The following is a 4,712-nucleotide window of genomic DNA, read 5'->3' as shown; positions in this document are numbered from 1 at the left end:
GTCCTCGCTGGCATGCCGCTCGGTGACTAACTCTTATAGCATTTGTAATAGCCCAACCCACCGCTAGCAAATATTGTCTGCTTTTGCCCATTACGTATCGTCATCGGCCTCACAATTCTAAAATAAATCTACTAGCATTTGTAATTGCCCAAACCTACCGCTAGTAATGTTTTGTTCCCTTTCCAAGCGCTAAAAAATATTGTCCTCTTTTTGCTCGTTACATATAGCTGTCACAATCACAGTTTTAAAACACACTACTAGAGAGATGTTTATAGACTCTTGTAAGTTATTCTTCCTTCCCCTCTCCAATCAATACGGAATCAGAGGGCGTGGGTTCAAATCCTACTTCTGATAATTCAAATAAAAATAAATAAATATAAACATAACCCTCCATCATCTAAGGATTTAGAGAAATTGTCTACTAGGCCCTCTGTTAACTGACTCAGAGTTATTTTTTTTAGGTCTCAAGTGGCAAGTCATATGATATTTCAGGAGTCATATATGGCATATAGTTAGAATATATAGGAGGTGGCCTCACCTATTGCAACTTGAATAGATAGCATGGGAAATGGTTTACGTGTTCAACCAATAATTTCAAAAATATTTGTGAGATTAAAAATAAGATATCGATGCCAGTTATGTGATTGAAATTTGATTTGGAGCTTATTATTTGATTAAATTGAGCAAGAACCTTCGCCCAAAGCTAATATAAGCTTCAATTTAGCTTTAACACTCATAAAGCAATATAGATACTATCAATATGCTTCAAACACCTTAAGAATTTTTTGCTTAAAATTTCATTTACATCCTTTTTCAACTACTCGAAGCTACCCCTAAAAAGAATTACAAATTATAACATAATTCAAAGGTTTTGATTCAATAGAAATGGTTTGATGATAATATTACCGACAATGCATGATTAAGACTAGGTAACAATGTTAAGAATCACGAACCTCCATGATAATACGATATTTTACACTTTGAGCATTGAGTGTAATACTAGGGAGAGATCTATACACCCTTATAAGGAGTGCTTCATTCTCATTGCTAAAATTGAATAAAAGACGAACAAGTAATAATAGTTGAACAGACAATAAGTGTAGTCCTGAGCGTAGTGAGTATGACTCACTTTTCCGACATATTAGGAATGGATTGTCTAGTCGAGAATTATGTCAGTATAGATTGTCATAAGAAGGAGGTAGTATTCCCACCACCAACTGAATCAAATTTTATGTTCAAGGGAACCTATAGGGTGGCTATCTATAAATAGTGTTGATAATGAAAGCAACAACAAGGACAATGACAGTGGGTCATATTGGGTTGTGTAGTGGACATAAAAGTGAAAGAAATTACTATGGACAGAGTAGCTATAGTAAAGAAAATCTCGGATGTCTTTCTAGAGGATTTACCAACAGTCCCTCCTACCCGAGCCATAGATTTTAGAATAAAAATTGAACTAGGAGCTACAGACATTTCTAAAGTCACGTACTGTATGGCGCAAGTAGAATTAAAAAAACTTTATAGTCACAAGACGTGTTGGATAAAGGCTTCATCTACCCTAGCATATCCCTCTGGGGTGCGCCGATGCTGTTTGTGACAAAGAAAGATGGCTCAATGCGCCTTTGAATTGACTGTATATTGTGAAATAAGAAAACAGTAAAGAATAAGTACCTACTCTCGCATCAAAGATTTGTTTGATCAGCTCCAAGAGGTGAAGGTATTTTCTAAGATAGATCTTGGATGGGATAGATAAATTCCTGGGTTGAAAATCTCCCTCAAAATCATTCTTATTTTTAGTTTTTAGTTACTATTTTTTTCTTAACGGCACATTGGTGGGATTTACACGTCCCCTGCAATGGCTTTAATTTAGTTGTCATTTTCTTTTGTAATTCGAGGATATATTGTTATTTAAATATGTCAATTGAATGCCATTTTCTTTTGTTTTGCTAACCGGCAAATACTACAGTTATGAGAAAAAGTAGCATTATTAAGATGCAATTGATTAGTTAGAAATTTAAGACGAGAAAAAGAAAAATGACCTAGACGTAAATGTCATAAATTAGATGATTAAAATACTTGATGAGTAGAAGATTTGATTGAAGATGAAGAAATATGATAGAGGCCAATAAATTGTTTACCCGAGCCAATCATCTTCCTCATAGCCAAGTCCTGCATAATACAAGAATCAGGATAGAAGGTTGCACAACATTTTAAGTCATTGGTAAGTTTGCTGATGGACATGTTTAAATTGAATGATGGAAAGGGCATGGGATAGAAAGGGCGCACATAGAAAAGGGCATGGGATACAAATGAATTCAAAATCAACCTAAAAAAGAATACAATTAATTGATGTCCGACGTCGAATACAACTAACAGACATTCCGGGTCGACACAGCTCTGTGTAGTCCCTAGTAGGTCTCTTCAAGACATTCAAAAAACCAAAAAATTATTTTGATTGAGTAGTTAAGGTGTGCGCTTGCTAATTACATAGTGTTTCCCTGCCTTGTACGTCTCAAATTTATTGATTCTCACTAACCATCTACCATTTTTAGTTCCCATTGTCTCTTTGAGAAAGGTTCATAAAATAAAAGAAATGTTTTGGTCGAGCGATTAAAACATGTTCCTGCTAAGTACATGGAATTTCCTGCGAGAGTTCAATTCTCTCATAAGATGAAAAGTTTGTTTTTATTTTGTGCATGGAGTTTCTCTATGAGAATTCAATTCTCTCCTGAGATACAGAAAATGATAAGATGAAAAGTTTGTTTTTATTTTGTACATGGGGTTTCCCTATAAGAATTCAATTCTCTCATGAGATACAGAAAAAAAAAAGCGCACATGATACAAAAGAATTTCCCACCTTGACCAATACTTGAAATGGAAAAGGAGAAAGGGGTAAGTATAAAAATATACTTAGTAACCAATTACTTGTAGGCCCTCATCGCTTTCTTCTTCTATTAGGTTTCCACGATTTTCATTTTGTCTATATGAAGTTAGGCAAACCATTTACATCACTCAAAGCTACCGTGTAGGTCTCAAAATTCTAATTGATTCCTCATTAATCAGTCTTATTAGTCCCTAGTACCTCTTCGAGAATCGTTCCTGAAATAAAAAAAATATTTTGTTCCCCTCTCCAACCATGGTTGGATTTGTCACAACGAAGTTTCGAGGTTATTTACAAACGTGTGTCAGAATTCCAACACGTTATTTACAAACGTGAGACGAAAGGATAAAATTTTCACAGTTTAAAAGACATACAACACGTGTGTCAGAATTCCAATGTTATTTACAAACGCAAAAAAGGCCACGAGATACATAAGAATTCATAACGAACCCCAAAAATTGTACAAGTAATTGATGTCCCAAGTCGAATACAACTAACATACACTCCGGGATAATAAAGCTTCCAAGCATCTCCCTACTTTGAATAGTACCTGAACTAGAAAAGGAGAAAGTGGTAAGCATAAAAATATACTTAGTAACCAACCTACTTGTAGGCTCTCATCGCTTCCATCTAATACTAGATTTCCACGACTTTTCTTTGGTCTATAGCAAGTTCGGGCTTACCATTTATGGCACTCAAAGCTATCGTGTAGGCCTTCAAGTTCTAATTGATTCCTTATTAATCATCTACCTTTGTTGTCCCTAGTGCCTCTTCAAGATTCATGCCAAAAATAAAAAAGTCACTTTGGTCGAGTGGTTAAAGCGTGTGCCAGCTAAGTACATGGGGTTACCCGTGAGAGTTTGAATGTCTCAAGAGATGTAAAGTTCATTTATTTATTTTTTTTTGTACTAGCCTAAGGCCTAAAGTTATTGTCCACTTTGGCCCGTTATCTCACGATCTCATAGAGGTATTTGCACCGTTATTATAAGAAATGCTTCATTCTACTCTCCAACCTATTCTATCTGTCATGACCAAATTTTAAAGAATTCGACAAATCGAACTCCAACAAAAAAATAAATTTTCCACCGTGTAAGACATACAACACCTATGTTAGAAATTCAAAGTTCTTTACAGAAGATAAAAATGGCATGGGATACAGAACAAATTAAAAATGAACCCCAAAAATTTTACAACTAATTGATGTCCCAGGTCGAATACAACTACAATACACTTCAGGTCGACACCCTTGTGTGATAGTAGAGCTCTCGAGCATCTCCCCACTTTGAAAAGTAACTGAACTAGAAAAGAAGAAAGGGCTATGTATAAAAATATAGTTAGTAACCAACCTACTTGTAGGCTCTCATCGCTTCCTTCTAATACTAGGTTTCCACGACTTTCCTTTGGTCTATAAGAAACTCGGGCTTAACCTTTATAGCGCTCTAAGCTACCATGTAGGTCACAAAGTTCTAATTGATTCCTCATCAATCATCTACCTTTGTTGTCTCTAGTACCTCTTCAAGATTCGTGCAAAAAATAAAAAAGTCGCTTTGGCCGAGTGGTTAAGGCGTGTGCCTGCTAAGTACATGGGGTTTCCCCGCAAGAGTTCGAATCTCTTAGGCGACGAAAAAAGTCTCATTACCTCACGATCTTCCCCCCACCTTTAAAAATACTGTGATAGTAAAGCTCTCGAGCGTCTCCCCCCACCTTGAAAAATACCTGAACTAGAAATGGTAGAGAAGAGGGGTATGTAAGCTTTCCCGAAGGTCTCTTCGAGATTCGTTCCTGAAAAAAAAAAGTTTCCCCGCAAGAGCTTGAATCTCTTAGGCGTCGA

At 36.0% G+C, this 4,712-nt stretch overlaps 1 non-coding gene across 1 annotated transcript; it reads left to right on the top strand.

The window, feature by feature from the left end:
• Window positions 1–4,422: 4,422 nt before the first annotated feature.
• On the top strand, window positions 4,423–4,504 carry TRNAS-GCU. The gene has a single exon. It is a non-coding gene; the product is annotated as a tRNA-Ser (tRNA).
• The last annotated feature ends 208 nt before the right edge of the window (window positions 4,505–4,712 follow it).

The sequence above is a fragment of the Cucurbita moschata genome, unplaced genomic scaffold, assembly GCF_002738365.1.
Source record: "Cucurbita moschata cultivar Rifu unplaced genomic scaffold, Cmos_1.0 Cmo_Scf00068, whole genome shotgun sequence".
NCBI classification, from domain to species: Eukaryota; Viridiplantae; Streptophyta; class Magnoliopsida; order Cucurbitales; family Cucurbitaceae; genus Cucurbita; species Cucurbita moschata.
This window is presented reverse-complemented; position numbering and strand designations above follow the sequence as displayed.